The 17001-nt window shown below is 51.0% G+C and overlaps 1 protein-coding gene across 9 annotated transcripts in view; it reads left to right on the forward strand.

Moving 5' to 3' along the window:
* Positions 1-799: 799 nt before the first annotated feature.
* SHANK3 (SH3 and multiple ankyrin repeat domains 3) overlaps positions 800-17001 on the forward strand; it is a 430757-nt gene continuing 414555 nt past the window's right edge. For 7 of the 9 annotated variants that reach the window (XR_014538733.1, XR_014538734.1, XM_083572533.1 and 4 more), the window contains exon 1: positions 11237-11373. The gene's annotated coding sequence lies outside the window, so the exon portion shown is untranslated. Of the gene's footprint in view, positions 910-11235; positions 11374-17001 lie in introns of those variants that run through there. The other 2 variants (XM_083572536.1, XM_083572540.1) reach the window with 2 other exon arrangements.

The following is a 17001-nucleotide window of genomic DNA, read 5'->3' on the forward strand; positions in this document are numbered from 1 at the left end:
CCAGTTGTCGTCTTCTTCTTCTTCTTCTTCTTCTTCTTCTTCTTCTTCTTCTTCTTCTTCTTCTTCTTCTTCTTCTTTAGGCAAACTAAGGCCTGGGGGCCAGATCTGACCCAATCACCTTCTCAATCCGGCCCACGGACGGTCCGGGAATCAGTGTGTTTTTACATGAGTAGAATGTGTCCTTTTATTTCAAATGCATCTCTGGGTTATTTGTGGGGCAGAGGAATTAGTTCACCCCCCCAAAAAAAATAATATATAGTCCGGCCCCCCACAAGGTCTGAGGGACACTGGACTGGCCCCCTGCTGAAAAAGTTTGCTGGCCCCTGTTCTCCTTCTCCTTCTCCTTCTCCTTCTCCTTCTCCTCCTCCTCCTCCTCCTCCTCCTCCCCCTCCCCCTCCCCCTCCCCCCCCTCTCCCTCTCTCCCTCTCCACTGTATTTTTATGCTGCCCTATACCTGGAGGTCTCAGGGCGGTTCACAGAATAGAATAAGACATAAAACCACAAAATACGTAATCGAAATAAAAACAACAACCCAATAACCCCTCCCCCCTCCCCAAAAACCCACATTTTAAAAGGACATAGGATCCTCACAACATTTAAAGTAAGGCAGAAGCCACTCGTTGGAGTCAACCCTCCTGGGGGCCACTAACCCCCCCCCCCCACCAGACCTGCTATTGCTGCCTTTCCAGGTAGGCAAATATGCCACAAAACGTGGCTGGAACTGGGAAGAGGGAAGTGGGGTGTGCCTAAGAGTCTGGTGTGCGCCTTTTTTATTTTCATTTTCCTGGCAGGGAGGCAGGCGGGCTGGAGGAAGGAAGGAAGGGGGCTGAGCCGGGAGCTGCAGCTCTCCTCTCAGAGTCCATCCTGAGTCCAGAGGGAAGCTGGACTCGGAGTGTGAGCCTCTGCAAGGTAAGGGACGGGGCCTTTGCAGGACTGGGAGGTGGTGGCGATGCAAGGACAGGGGGTCCGTGTAAGGCTGCTGCAGTGCTGGGCTTGTTGGACCCAGAGCCATGCAGCTTCCCTTGTTTTCTCTAGGGAAAGCTCACTGCAAATGGCAAGCGTCAGATAAAAAATATTGGGGCGGCAGGGCGGGAAGTGAAACTGCCAAGATCATAATGCTGCTGTACAAATCCATGGAGAGAGCATGCTTGGAATATGGTTCTGGTTTCCTCACTTGTTGAAGGATGCTGTAGAGATGGGAGACATCTAGAGAAGGTCAGGGAAATTGACCAAGAGGATGGAGCAGCTATTCCCTTGTGACAAAAGGTTGCAAAACGTGGGCCTTTTAATGCAATGAGGTTTTGAAGCAATGAGGTAGAGGGAACGTTCTTTCACATGTGGTGGACTTGTAAAAGGGACATGGGTGGCTTCTTCTTCTTCTGTGGCGATCCCTCGTAGCCGAGTAAGATTGTCTTCCATGAACACGGTTTTAACAGTGAGTCTGTAAGTGACTGTGGAGGCCAATTCTGGATCCACACGTCCTTCCACAGTGGGGACATGGGTTTCCAGGTGGGAGTTGATCACAGTGTGGATTTGCCAAGTGTGCCTTCCTCTTGGCACGTTTCTCCCTTGCGTCCTGAGTTTGAGTGTCTTCAAAGCCCATGACACCTTTGGTAAAGGCTGTTCTCCAACTGGAGCACTCACAGGCCAGTGTTTCCCAGTTGTCGGTGTTTATACTAAAATTTTAAAGATTTGTCTTGTTACCGGAAAAATCCGAGGGCTCCCTTGGACAAAAAGTAAAGACACCAACCAGAGGAAATTGAAGCAAATCAGCAGCCTGTAGGCTTGGTCTTTATTGAAGAAAGACTGTCGCGACAGGGTGCTCCCCTCACTTGCAGGTGAGAGGAAAGATCCAGAAAGATGGTGTGCAAGACCTTATAAAAACTTTTGAAATTCCCACCCTGTAGGTCAAGCCCACCCCCAGAAACATCATACATACATCACAGAAAGGAGGGGTTGAGGGAGGAGTTGTGGTGGTAACCTGAGTGTCCTGTCACCTGGCTGGTTCCCCATTTCCCCCCCCCCCCATGAGTACTTTCCAGGTGACAGCGGGGAGTTTGCAGTTTCCTGCCCCCAGAGGGAAGAGCTGATTATTGTCCTTTGTTCCAGTCTGTGCTGAATCCACTCCCATATGCAAGTTCTTTGTGATCTTGATGGTCTTCTGTCTAGGACCATCAGGGTTGGCATAGCAACTGGGCAGGGCTCCTGTGGATGTGCTGGTATGCTGAAGGGATTATGGCTGCCCTGTATCAAACGTTCCCCATTTTGTAGTCCTTCCTTCATGGAGTAAAATAAAAGTGGAACAGTGCAAATCCGATGTATGGTTGATTTTCTATGAATTTATAACAGAAGCGTAGCGTATGTAGTGTGTGAGTGTGTGTGTGAAGTTTGTACAAACTGAATGATGGGGGGGGGGGTTTCCTGCTACAGTCTTGAGACAGATGCCCACGACAGGGTGAGCTCCCGTTGCTGTGTCCAAGCTCCTGCCAACGGCGGGAAGGTAAATGTCGTTTCTGTGCACTCTGGTTTCCGTCACAGTGTTCCACCAGAAGCGGTTTAGTCATGCTGGCCACACGACCTGGAAAACTGTGGACAAACACCGGTTCCCTTGGCCTGAAAGCGAGATGAGTGCCGCAACCCCATAGTTGCCTTTGACTGGACTTAACCGTCCAAGGGTCCTTTACCTCTTTACCGGACTTGTAAAAGGATAAAAGAGTATTGGGAAATAATCTCCATCATGAACTGGGGGGGGGGATGTTTAAAAGTACTTTTCAAAAACAACAACAAACCCCCCCCCCAAAAAAACCACAGTCCTTTCTGTTGGGGATAATTCAGACTGAAATTCCCAGGTGTCAAAAAAGGTTATTTATTTATGCCACTACTGCGGCCCGCGTTTTGTAAGCCCCAAAATGGAAAACGAACGAGGTCCCAACCAAAGAAGATTGGCAACTTAAGTTGACGGAAATTCACAGCTTACAGGTTTAACTTATAGAATCAGAAAACAAGGTGAACATACGTTCAGAGAGGATTGGAAGACGTTTATTGAATGTATGGGAAATAATTGTGGACAGCTGAAAACGCTGGCAGCATTAAGATAACTTCAACAGTGTAAATACGTTTTGATGGATAATGGAATACTGAATGGTATAGTTTTTGTTAAACATGCAGGGATTAAGAAATGTAAAATGAACCATGGAAAGAGAAGAAGGCAAGTCATTGATATTTTAAGGATGTAAAAATGAGTATTTAAAATTGTAAAACAGAAAATGTAATCATATATATATCTCCAGACAGGCAGCTCCTGTGCCCTTTGGATGGGGTTGGCTCAGGGCAGGTCATCTTTGGCAATGCAGAAGGCATTGGGGAATAGTTCAGAACAGGATTAGTGGTTCCTGGGAGCAAAGGTGAGGTTCCAAGTGGCGTTTGCCTGTGCCAAATCTCTTGACCCTGGGCTTCAAGGTGAGCAACAGCCTTCCACATGTGTGGTGACCCTCAGCAGTTTGCTCCCTGTGGGTTTATGGCAGGGCTGGCTGGCCCATGACATGGACAGAGGCAACCACCTCAGGAGGCAGAATCCCATGGCTGGCACCCCCACAAGCACCCTGCCCACCCCAGCTGCTGCTGCTGCCCCTGGAGAAGCTTGTGTTTTGTTGTCACCTATACAATAGCTCAGTCAATAGAGCATCTTAATCCCAGGTGTCACGGTCTGGTTCACGGGCAATCAAAGTCCCGGCAGGGGATGTCAGAACCAGGGGCAAGATGGCGGGGTGGGAGCAGGAACGGGAGTCCAGAAGCCAGGAGTCAGGAAGCCAAGAGTCAGAGAGCTGGGAGTCATGAAGTCAAGGGTCTGAGAATCAAGGAATCAAAGGCAGGAAGCGTGTTGCTGTGGCAAAGAGCCGAAGGGAAAATGCTGACCTTATATCCCTTCCCAGCTCTTGCCACCAGGTGCTGTGAGTTACCAATCGGCCTCACCTGTGTGGCCGCACCTTGCCTCTTAGGAAGGCCCCAGTCCTGCAAAGTCCTACTGGTCACAGGGCCTGGCTCCTGCACGCACACCTGACACCAGGCTTGTGGGTTTGAGCCCCACGTTGGATGACATATTTCTGCATTGCAGGGGGTTCCCTAGTAACCCCTTCCAAGTCTACAGTTCTGTGAGGACACTTGATTTGTTTTTGATGTACCCAGTTTAAAGACGCATCTTTGCTTTTGGTCTTGACGATGACAGGAGAAGGTAATTGAATGACATTTATCTTACGTGTTGGTGCAACAAGAAGGTGTGATGAAATCAATGTTAAAAGTGGCCTCCCCCTTCTAATTAGAGTTTGCTTTTATTACTTAACCTGAAAATTACTTTCCCCTTCCTTCAACAGCTGCCAAAAGACAGGTGCAATGAGCTTTGGATAACAGGCAACTATTTTTTTAAGATTATTGAGTTAACTAGCTAAAAGGCAGGTGATTAACTCTGTCTTGCTCAGTTGATTCCCTCTGGGTGTTGTGAAACTTCAACTTCCGTCTCCCTTGACCACGGGTTCTGCCAACTGGGGCCGATGAGAGTTACAATCCAACAGCATCTGGAGGGCACCAGGTTGGGGAAAGCTGGCTTGCTCATCTGTTGGTTCACTGCCCTTGTACCAACAAGAGCTTCACGCAAATTCCTTGCTGTGCATCGTTAGGTCTGTGGAGACTCCATTTCCAGAACCGTGGCTGGGTTCAGCGCAAGGTCTGTGCTCTTTGCATGCAGCATTTAAGTCCAATTGAAGTGAAGCCAAACAGCAAGAGGTTGGGTATTCTGGAGGGAGACTCAGCAAATATTGTTCTCAAAGAGCCAAGTAAAATAGCACACGCTAGAAATGACTTTTGTTGTTGCACGCCTTGCCAGAAGCAGCCGTAACCTTTTCACGTGGTGTTTGCTGGGGCCCAGATCTTCTCCTATGAATTACTTCTGTGCTCCCAAAGGCTTTTCGCGGCTGACCGAGGTTCTTGGTTTACTCTGTGTGGGAGAAAGTGTGTGTGTGTGTGTGTGTGTGTGTGTGTGAGTGAGAGAGAGAGAGAGAGAGAGAGAGAGAGAGAGAGAGAGAGAGAGAGAGAGAGAGAGAAGAGATTGCAGGATACACTTTTGGTCCTTATTCTCTGTACTTTGTGTCAATTTGCTGGTCGACGCAACTGCCTAAGGAACACAAAACAATGGTGTGCAGATCCAGAAGGGTTGTCACTTGCCAAGAGATTTTTGGAGGATGGTCGATTGGGCTTCCTTGCAGATTGTTTAGGCATCATATCAGTGCTGCCTGGATAGCTCATTTGGTTAGAGCGTTGTGCTGCAGGTTCGATTCCCCGTACGGGACAGCTGCATATTCCTGCATTGCAGGGAGACTAGATGATCCTTGGGGTCCCTCACAACTCTGCAATTCTATGAAAAGCCTTGGGTGTCCATGCTGGCTTCTGAGAGATTTTCTGATTTCTTTGTCAGGTTCAGGAGGGTTCTAATGATGCCAGGCCCCTAGCTTTCAAAGGGGATTCAAAAAATAAAATTAAATTAAAAAGGATTGGAAAGCTTGCTGTTGGAGAACAGTGTTTAGCTGTGCAAACTGTGTGGCGACTCCATGCCTCTGAGGCCAGTCTGCTCTGCTCGTGGGCTCACCCTAAGTTTGTTCTGAAGAGACAAGGCATGGCCGCACAGGTGAGGCCAGTTGGTAACTCACAGAACCTGGTGGCAAGAGCCGGGAAGGGATATAAGGTCAGCATTTCCCTTTGGCTCTTTGCCACAGCAACACGCTTCCTGCCTTGCTGCATTTGGCTTCTTGACTTCCGGCTCTCTGACCCTTGACTTCTTGACTCCTGGCTTCCTGACTCTTGTTCCTGCTCCTACCCTTCCATCTTGCCCCCGGTCCCACCATCCTCTGCCAGGACTTCAACCACCCGTAAACTGGACCGTGACAGTTTGCTGTGGCCAACCTACGACCCGGCCAGGGTGCAAAATGAACGGAGCCCAGCCCATAGATCTCACCACTGTGCTGCAGAACCTCCATGGCAGGTAGCTATGCTCCAGGGGGAGGTTCAAACACTACAAGCGGCCCCTGCTGCGGCCCCAGCCCAATGTGCTCCCCCCCGCCCCATCACTGGAGAGGTTCAGGGGGGAGCGTGGGGCCCTTTGAGGCTTTGTAAGCCAGTGCCGGCTGATGTTTGCCACTTGTGGAGCAGACTTTCCCACCCCATGGAGCCAGGAGTGCTTTATGCTCAGTCTACTCATGGGCACAGCACTTTCTTGGGTCACTGTATACCTTGAGGCTGACGACCCTCTGCTGGGGAATTTGGATGACTTCATTGCTGCCCTGGAGGGAATTTTCGGGGAGCTGAATCGCGCCCAGATGGCTGAGATGGCCCTGCAGAACCTCCAGCAGGGGGCTCGCCCGGTTACCGAGTACAGTGGTACCTCGGGTTACATACGCTTCAGGTTACATACGCTTCAGGTTACAGACTCCGCTAACCCAGAAATGGTGCTTCAGGTTAAGAACTTTGCTTCAGGATGAGAACAGAAATCGTGCTCTGGCGGTGCGGCGGCAGCAGAAGGCCCCATTAGCTAAAGTGGTGCTTCAGGTTAAGAACAGTTTCAGGTTAAGAACGGATCTCTGGAACGAATTAAGTACTTAACCCGAGGTACCACTGTACGCTGCAGAGTTCCGTCGGTGGGTTGCAGACACCCTGTGGAATGAAGCTGCCTGTCGGTTCCACTTCCATCAGGGACTTCATCCCCGCATTAAGGATGAACTGGCACGGGTGATCCCCCAGCAGCCCTGACGGACTTTATCACGTTGTGTATTAACATTGACACGCACCTGTCCGAGAGAGATTCCGAGCGCCGATCGAGGGAGTCCCTGGGGTCCAGCGCTGCAGTGGGGCTGGAAGAGGAGCCCATGCAAGTAGGTGCGGCCCAGACAATGACACCGTTCCCCCGTTGAACAGGTCTCACTGTCCAGCAATCTGTCTGCTCAGTGATCAAGCATCTGCCCCAATGAGAATCCCATGGTCAGGACCCAAGCCCAAGAGTAGTGTCCAGCAGCTGGCATTCAGAAGCCTCGCTGCTCCCGACTGTGGAGGCAGAACAAATCCATCAAGGTTAGCAGCCATTGATAGCCTTACCCTCCATGAATTTGTCTAATCCTCTTTTAAAGCACTCTTCGAATGCCTGAAGGGCTCTCTGGCATAAAATGGGGAAAATATTTCTTCTCTGCAAATCAAGAGGGTAGTGCTAAATTTAATGGATCTGAGTTACAGGGAGGTCGATCTCGGTTTAGCAACAGGAGAACTGTCTTAGGGCTCGTCCGGACTTCCTATTGTGCCACGTTCCTAGGCACAGGTCAGCGCTTTAAAGCACCCTGTCTGAGTGCCTTAAATTTTTGCCTTAGTCCTTTTCCTGCAAAACCTGCTTTTTACTGCAAATGGCAGTCCGTGGGGAACCTAAGAGCATTTAATCCAAGGCATCAATGAGCTGGAGGGATGAACGGATGGGCTCTCTCCATTGTTGGAGGTCTTCAAGCCTCTGTTGGAGATGCTCTGGACTTCCTACATGGAGCAGGAGCCTGGACCCCTTCTGAAGATCCCCCTCCCCCTGAGGCAGACCCCACAGGGAGGCAGTTGTACCCCAAGGAGGAGCAGCTCAAGTAACCATTTCTAACGGAAGTTTAACAAGGCATTTTCGAAAGGCAAAAACAGGATGAGTAGTTTAGCAGGGCCAGTGATATATCCCCAGTAAATTGGGATGGTTAAGCATAATGCTCTTAAGGTACAGCCATCCAAATGGATCATTTTGCTCATTTAATTTGCAAGCTCTGTTAGCTTGGGAAAGAGCAGCACCCTGGAGATGTCTGTGCTGTTTCAGAAGGCGATGCCCCCTTGAACACAGGCAGCAGGTTGATGTTGTGAGAGCTCTGGGGATTTGCATGCTGTAATCATCAAGATCCCTGGAGCTGATGGGAGTTGTAGTCCAAAATCTGGAGGCAATGGGTTGGGGGGAAGGCTGCATTCGGATGTGATGATTGTCTTGGTTTAAGTCACTTCTGCATTGCAGGGGGGTTGGATGACCTCGGGGTTCCCTTCCAGCTCTACAGTTCTATGATTCATTCAGGCCTGTTAAATTCATGTATAGCTTCCACTTTTAAAAATGATGTTTTCCCCAGGGGAAAGCTGCAGGGCAAGTCTGGACGAGCCCTAAAACAATCTCAGCGACCTCTGATCACACCAGGGCTCTTCCTCCAGCCCCCTTTCTTAGCCATTATCTGTGATGGCCTGGGTCTCTGGCTCGGACTCGGAACCAGAGGAGTCTCAGTCCGCACCAGATCCTTTGCCTCAGGCATCATCTGAACCAAGTCGGGGGCCTGATCCTGAAGAGTCCCAGTCTGCACAGGTTCCCCTGCAACAAGCACCAGCTTACACGTAAATCTGGCACTGGGGCTGACTGTGGCAGGATCTTGCCCAAGCCCCCGCCTTCCCCAGACCTGGAGCCGTCTTTGCAACCAGCCGTTGCTCACGGGCAGGAAGGCTTTGGGTGGGGGAATAGTCTCCCTGACTCTGATTCAGCTTCCGGAGGGTCTCCGCTCTCCCTTTTCTTTTCTCGGAAAGTTTCGATGTCACGGAGTGCTTGAAATAGGCTCCAGGGAGTGCCTGGCAAGTCCCGGTGCTCAGCTGAGCCAGGCAGCCTTTAGATAAACGGGTCTTTGCGTGTGTGTGTCTCTTCCATGGAAAACCCCACAGACTCTCTGGCACCCCCAAATGCCCTTCTTTCCTCTTTCGCCTCCTTTCGCCACCTGCTAGCTTTCAAACTGCATTTGAAGGCTTAGCATTCATAGAACCATAGAATTGTAGAGCTGTGGGAGGGACCCAGGGGTCATTTAGCTCAAACTCCCTCCTCTGCAATGCAGGAATCCCAACAAAAGCATGAAGACAGGCTGGTCTTTGGACAGCAATATTTTAGCATAAGCGGGAGTGCCTCATCTATGGTTACCAGATTTTTTTCAATGAATCGGGGACATTGTTTTTTGTTTTGTTTTTTGAAGCTGAGTAGCAACAGGGAGTCAGTAGTGGGGATGGTGAGGCAAAAGACCCTCGGCCCAAGCACACATACTGAAATATACTCAGAGTCGCAAAATGATTTCATGCTCTTTATTCAGCTCATAGCGGTGAGGAGGAATGAATGAAAGTACCCTCAAGGTATCTGCTTTATATACATTATTTACACAATGGGCTGCACATGATTGGCTAATTCCGGAATTCTACTGTAAGCCAATCAGGTTGTGGATTCACTTCTATCTGGAGCATGATTGGGTGGTTCCTGCCAACCAATCATACTGCTGCATTGTTCTAGGACCAATCAGACTGCTGCATTCTGAATCCTATTGTTCTAGGACCAATCAGACTGCTGCCTTTTGGATCCTATTGTTCTAGGACCAATCAGACTGCTGCAGTTTGGATCCTATTCAACTCAGTACATAACACATACGTATTGTATAAAGGCGCAAAGCCCTTCTTTCACACCCTGTGAAATATAAATGCGCAGAGTTTTTGAAAAGCTGGGCAACAGCCGTCCGCCTGCAACTCCCAAGTCTCCTCTGATCAGTCAAAACAAAGGGGGAAGGGGGCAGGAGATCTATACCGCCGGACGTCCCTGGTAAGTGCACAAGACACATCATATGGGGACTTCTGGCCAGGAAAAATGGCAGGCGCCACGGCAGCGAGCAGCTCCTGAAGCCAGCCAGAGCCAACTGCGCTACCAGGCTGGCTCCGGGCTGCTGCCGCTGCCATGTTTCCCGGGAACAGATTTGCAAATCAGGGGACATTCCGGGGATGGAATTTGTCCGGGGACATATTTGCAAATCCGGGGACTGTTCCCGGGAACCGGGAACGTCTGGTAACCCTAGCCTCACCGCCAGTCACACTGCAAAAGGTCCCTGCTGGACTTGCCTCATAAGGTGACAGGCCACCATCTATGATGCCTGAGTCCTGAGTGTCTCCTTCTCTGCAGAAGGTCACCACCTAAACCCTCTCTGGTGAAAAGGATCAAGTAGCAGGAAACCCTGCACTGCAGGGGGTTGGACTAGATGACCTCTGGGGGACCCCTTCCAACTTTCCAGTTCTATGATCCCGTGAAACCCTTCTTCCTGACACCCCTGGGAAGCCACGGCCAGTCAGCACAGACCATGTTGTGTTGGGTCACCTGCCCCCAAACCCTGGTGCCCACCAGATGTTTTGGACTACAGTTCCCTTGAGTCCCACTAGACGGAGTGTTTCTCCACCTGTGGGTCCCCAGATGTTGTTGGACTACAAATCCCATCATCCCTGACCACTGGTCATGCTGGCTAGGAATGATGGGAGTTGTAGTCCAACAACATCTGGGGATCCACAGGTTGAGAAACACTGCGATAGAGACTGAAATATTTGCAGGGCAGCTGGCATTAGTCAGATTCTGATGCTCTGACTCATTTTCTGCAGCTGTTGCTGACACTCAGGCAAGCCCAGCATGGTCCAGGGGCTGGAGATCCACCTCACCCAACCTGGCAACCTTCAGATGTTCTGGATAGTTAACCTGTGGAACTCCCTCCCACAGGAGGCAGAGACAGCCAGCCACTTGGATGGCTTTAAAAGAGGGTTGGACCAATTCATGGAGGAGGAGAGGGCTGTCGAGGGCTCCTAGCCAGGATGCCTATGCCTATAATGGACTAGATGGGACACGGGCCTGATCCAGCAGATTCTTCCACGGAGCATGCACAAAGTGCCCATCCCTTCTGATTCCAATAGCAACCATCAGTTCCTTCCAGGCCAGACTCTGTAACTTCCTGGTGAGCCTGAGACCAGCAGCAATCTCCTGCAAGAGGCAGGAGGGTAACAGACAAATATTTCAGTGGGGGTCAGGAAAGGGGCAATGCCCCCTCCCCTGAGGCCTGGTCTCTCTTCACCCAGGGATCCATCCCTCTGTCTTTGCCTGCCCGCCTGCCTTCTTGCTTGGCCCTGCTTGGCTGCAGCCTGGAGAGGCTTCCAACAGCCAGCTCTGAACTTTTCCTGCTTCTCTCTCTCTCCCCCCCCCCCATCACACATACCCCCGTTGCCATGACAACACTTTAAACTAACACTCTGTTCCCCAGGCTGCCGAGGGGGCTGAGTTCGCAGCAGAAAATTTATCTTTCTGGTTTCTTTCCTCTCCAGACACTCTCTCCCCCTCCCTCTCTCTCTTTCTCTTTCTCCCCCCCCCCCAGCTCCATCCGCCCCCCTGTTCCCTCCCTCCTTCCCTTACTCTCCAGCAAGCGAGGGAGCCAGCAAGCGCTGCTATGGTTGCTCAGGTCCTGACAGCCCACCCCAGAACTGCCACTGGTCTCTCCTCCAAAGGTAAGGGTCCCTCTGGGCAGGAGGGCTCCAAACGGCCCCTTGGCACACTGCGGGGGCACCTGCCAAACTCTGGGCAAAGAGGCGGAAGCGACATGTGTGGGCACTGGAGAAGCAGAGGGTGGAATGGGGCCAACTCACTCACCGCCAGAAGGAAGTGAGTGGCACGCAATGGGGAGGAAGGTGGCACTTTGGCCAAGGTGGGCATGGAAGACTCAGAAGACCCCCGGTCAGCATGCGAATTCCTGAGAATGGACACAGAGTGTTCTGCACTGGGATGGCAGTTGCAGCTGGGCAGGCAGGCAGGCAGGGGGAAGAGTGTGCCAGGGAGAGGGTGCCTGGCACAAGATGCCCAGGGGGACGTGCACGGGGTTAGCAGGAGTGTGCAAAAAGTAGGAAGTACTTTTGCGTTAGTGTGCCAGCCGGAAGTGCACTGGAGAAAGTGTGGCAAGGTGAGAGTAAGGGAGATGTGCGCTAGAATGACTCAAGTGTTGTGGCTGTGCAAGGAGGGTTGTGCCAACATATGGGCGCAGGGGGTCAGCTCCGTGCCCTAGTGAGAGAATCAGCATGTGGGTGGCAAGGGCTTGTGGGAGGCTGTGCGCCTGTGTGAGTTGCAGTATCAATGTACGATCGCACACTGGCACACCCTCTCTGTGCCCAGTGGACCCGCATCTAAGTACTTCTTCTGCGATCCCTTGTAGCCAAGTAAGATTGTCTTCCATAAACACAGTTTTAACGATGAGTCCATAAGTGACTGTGGAGGCCAATTCTGGACCCACATGTCCTTCCACAGTGGGGACATTGGTTTCTGGGCGGGAGAGAAGCCTAAGGAAGATAAAATTATCCTCCTGGGGGATTTTAATGCAAGAGTTGGGTGAGATTTCATCTCGGTACAGGGGAGTGGTGGAAGAGTCCTGGAGGTGGGGACTAATGCCCCCCTCTCTCTGGGTCCACATCTGTATGAAAGACTAGCAGGTGTGGGTCACAGGCCTATAGAACAGCAGGTGTGACTTGCACTGTACAGAGAACCTCTCTTGCCCCTGCTGACCTTGGTTTTAGGGCTGTCTAGGGCACGAAGGAAGGACTCAGAATGCCTGTGGCAAGCTGGGAAATGTAGTCCGCCACATCTGGCCCTGTTGCGCTCCTCCTTGTGGCAAGAGAAATTCTCGGGGAAAGGGTGAAACACCGGTGGGAGGCAGGTTGAAGCAGACGGCAGCTGGAGGCCGCTTTGCCTCTCCTCTGGAAAATGCCCTTGTCAGACGTGACCAGCCGCCTTGAGCCCTGCTGGCAGGCTGGCACTCATCAGGGCTGATGTGGGAAGTTTTAGGAGAGCTTTGTGGGGTTTGGGGTTGGGCTGGGCTCAGCTGGAAGGCAGGCAGCATTGCACAAGGACTGAACAATGGTTCTCCTAGGAATGTGTGTTCTGTTCACCTTGCACGGTGTGGTGCTTTAATTTTGGCAGGTGTGGCTTGTTTTCGTTCCAGCATCGCCCCTTAGTTAGGTGGAGGATGCCCAGATCCTGATCTGCAAATGAAGTAGACAAATCTAATGTTTGCCACCACCATTATTATCACATTTACACCCCACTTTTCCTTCAAGGAGCTGAAGGTGGGGAGCATAGTTCTTCCCCTCTCCATTTTGTCTTCACAACAACCTTGTGAGGTAGGTTAGGCAAAGAAAGTGCAACTGGCCCCACAGTCACCCAGTGAGCTTCATGACTCTGTTAGGGTTTCAAGCCCAACCTGCCAGCACCCCACATTCCGGCTGCTATAATAAAAGAATAATAAAATTTTATTTATATCCCGCCCTCCCCAGCCAAAGCCGGGCTCAGAGCGGCTAACAACAATAAAAGTAACACAGCATTCTAAAATCAATTCATTTTAAAATCAATTCAAAATCAAATAATACCATCCTGGCAAAATACAAATGGGCTGCTCAGCCAGTTTCAGGAAGGGCCTTAGCTGGTTTGCTTTTAAGGGTCATGGTTTAGGAGTACGATAAGCATGCAGTCAAAAGGTCACTTTCTTGTTGCTCCAATAGCAGGTTCTTCCTTCTTTACTGGAAATGCCCCATCCAGCCAGTGACCCTTCCTGGAATGGGAATCACAGGAAAAACGGCCTCGCATTGGGTGCAGGGCCCGTATGAGAGGAATAGCATGGAGGGGGGGCGTTCTGTGAGAACAGCTTGCACTGGAGGGGTTGCAGCGGGGCCAGGGAGCTGCTGGTACGCCAGCCAATCTTGGCCACCAGGAAGTCCTATTTCGCCCATGAAGCTATTTTCTCCAAACCATGCCCACCCAGCCCTCAGCTAACCATTGCAGCCTCCGACAGAGTTATGGGATGGAGGGAGAGTCAAGCAGAGATGCTCACTGCTCATCCTGCACCCATGTCTGCTTGTAGCCTGCTGACACGTCATGTGGGAAGCACCCAAATGTCTGTATGCCCCTTGCTACAGTCTGGCATTCTTAGGGTTCGTCCACACTGTTGCATGCCTAGAAAGCATGGGTCCAAGTGGTTTTCCCTTTTGCCCCGCTACTTTCCCTGGGAAAAGCACACTCTCTAGCCCTGAATCAGAGAAAACATCACTCTGTGAAAAACCCAGGACAAGTGGAAGTCTGGATGAGCCCCAAGTGTGGGGAAAGTAGTTTGAATGAGTTTTCTTGGTGGTGACCTCAGATGCAAAGTGTGCTCTTCAGTCACTTTCACCACCCTTTGGAGTGTGTGTCTGCCTTTACTTCCCCCAGTGATTCATCCAGGTCTACATATCCACACAACACAAATGAGGTTGCATCCAAAAAGATCACAGCACCTTTGCTGACTTCTTTGGTGATCCCTCATAGCTGAGGAAGATTGTCTTCCACGAACACGGTCTTAACAGTGAGTCCGTAAGTGACTGTGGAGGCCAGTTCCGGATCCAAACGTCCTTCCAAAGTGGGGACATTGGTTTCCGGGCGGGAGTTGATCACGGTGTGGATTTGCCCAGTGTGCCTTCCTCTTAGCACGTTCCTCCCTTGTGTCCTGAGTTTGAGTATCTTCAAAGTCCATGACACCTTTGGTAAAGGCTGTTCTCCAACTGCAGCGCTCGCAGGCCAGTGTTTCCCAGTTGTCTGTACTTAAATCATACTAATACTAATACTAAGACTAATAATACTAATAATTTATTATTTATACACCGCCCATCTGGCTGGGTTTCCCCAGCCACTCTGGGCAGCTCCCAACAAAATATTAAAATACAATAGTCCATCAAATATTAAAAGCTTCCCTAAACAGGGCTGCCTTCAGATGTCTTCTAAAAGTCTATACTAATTTTTTTTGTTTGCCTTGAGACAGTCTTTAAACCTTTTTTGTTGACCACCAGCTTTACGCTTTCCATTTTTAAGGAATAGAGTAGTTGCTTGGAAAGACGCTAGTCAGGTATCCGCACAACATGACCAGTCCAACAAAGTTGATGTTGAAGAATCATTGCTTCAACACTGGTGATCTTTGCTTCTTCCAGTACACTGGTATTAGTTCGCCTGTCTTCCCAAGTGATGTATAAAATTTTTTGGAGACACCATTGATGGAATCTTTTGAGGAGTTGGAGATGGCGTTTGTAAGTGGTCCACATTTCACAAGCATACAGTAAGGTTAGTAGTACAATAGCTTTGTAAACAAGCCCTACAGGCCCTTTTGCAAGGGATGGACCAGTGGCTACGTCAATCTTTGTGCAATTGTGGGCAAATGGAGAGGGGCAATGATTTTCCATCTTGGTCTGCTCGAGAGATTTCTGGTGGGTTCTGCTCAGTCACTGTAGGGCAGAGGCCCCTCTGTTGAGACTGTACCGTTCACAGAGCCCTGCTTAAAAAAAGACCCTTTCCTGGTGGACCCGTCCCTGAACTGGCCCACACACTGCCGACACTTGTTCCTATGTGATCACGGCCATGATGCAAATGCATTCTGGATTCTGCCCCCGCGCTCAGAAACCCTGCTCCTCTTGCGGGCAGCTCAAGAGGTCTCATTCTGTCCATGGGTTGTGGTCAGAGAGAAAACAACTGGTAGGTGGACGAACTTAACCAAAAGCCCACTTCTGACTGTGGTTGTATGAAGTGGTGTGGCCTGAGGTGGCTCACGCCAGGGTCACGCTGCCCCCTTCCTGGAGTGTCTCTGCTATGTCACCAACCGCATTCTGAAGATTCCCAGCTGCATAGTTGCAACCCATGCAGGAGAGGCATAAACGGGCGCTGCCCGTCACTTCTGAAAGCATCCCCTGGACTTGCCCCGTAATCTTAGCCTGCGTCTCTGGTCTCCACGGGAGACACTGTTATCGGAGAAGGAAGGTTCGCGGGGAGGCTCGGGGAGGTCATTAAAGATTGAAAACGTCGCTGTTGTTCATCCCCCCCCCCCTGGGTTCGCCACTGACGGGTCTGCGGTGGCTGTGCAAAGCGCTTGGAGCAGATGCCGGACTGGTAAGAGGCTGGCAGCCCCGTGGGGTGCTGAGTGTGTGACTTTCCACCCATATCCTCTTCCTGCCTCCTGCCCCACCTGTAATTGTAGCCCTTGCTCACGCCCAGCGTCTTCCTCTCGGTGCCCACAGCCCCCCACTTGGGGGAGAGTTTCCTTTGCAAGCTGCCTGGCAAAGGGGACTCTCTGTTCAGTCCTGTTTCCCACCCCCTCTTCGGTCTCCTCTTTCTCTGCTCATTCCCATCCTGGGGGCGGCTTTCCATAAAAAGCCCAGCAGTGTGCCGAGTGGCTGTTCCAAAGGCACAGCTGAATAAAGGGAGCAGAAATGTTCTGCCCCCTCCCCTGTAAAAGGTAGCAAGCTGCATGGAAATGCCAGTGGGGGCGACCTTCCCTTGCAGCGTTGCCTCGAAGCAAAATTAACTCTTTGGACATGAGTAGGGATACAGGGAAACACAGAGAAAAAATATTTTAAGGCAAAAGGGGTGGGAGGGGAGAAACATCATTTTTTTCTCTGGAGGGAAAATGCCGCCTGTGCCCAGTCTTAAAAAATATGGCAATATTTGCAGCGTTTACTCGACTATCAGTTGTTATTGTTTTAGTGAAATTGTAGGGCACTCTTGGGAGAAGCAGTTTGTCTAGTCCAGGGGTTGGCAACATGTGGCCCATGGGCTGGATGCAGCCCACGAAGACCGTTTTACTGGCCCACGAGCTGCCCGCAAACTGAGCCGCCCGCTTGGCAAGTTCCCTGCTGAGTGGCACTGGAAATGGCATCTGTGTATGCGCAGACACCAGAAATTGCGTCTGCGCATGTCCAGACACCGAAAATCGCTTCTGTGCAGGTGCAATTTTTGGCACCTGGGCATGCACAGAAGTGATTTTCAGCGCCACGGACATATGCAGACACGATTTCCAGCATCGCGCTGCGCCAGTCCGGCCCACAGACAATCTCCATGGGAGTGATCCGGCCCATGGCTGGTAAAGCTTGCTGACCCCTGGTCTAGACCCATCCCAGTCTGGGCTCAGGCCTAGTTTGGGGACGGAATCAACTTTGGCTGCCCTAACAGGTGACTTGTGATGGGGGAGAGACAGGAGAAAATGTAACCCAGCTGGTCCCCCTTGATCACGCTGAGGCCTTTACCGCCCTTGGTGCTCTAGCATCCCTCTGGAGCAGATTTGCAGCTTGGGGAGTTCT

This window comes from Podarcis filfolensis (assembly GCF_964270895.1).
Source record: "Podarcis filfolensis genome assembly, chromosome: 10".
Classification (NCBI taxonomy): domain Eukaryota; kingdom Metazoa; phylum Chordata; class Lepidosauria; order Squamata; family Lacertidae; genus Podarcis; species Podarcis filfolensis.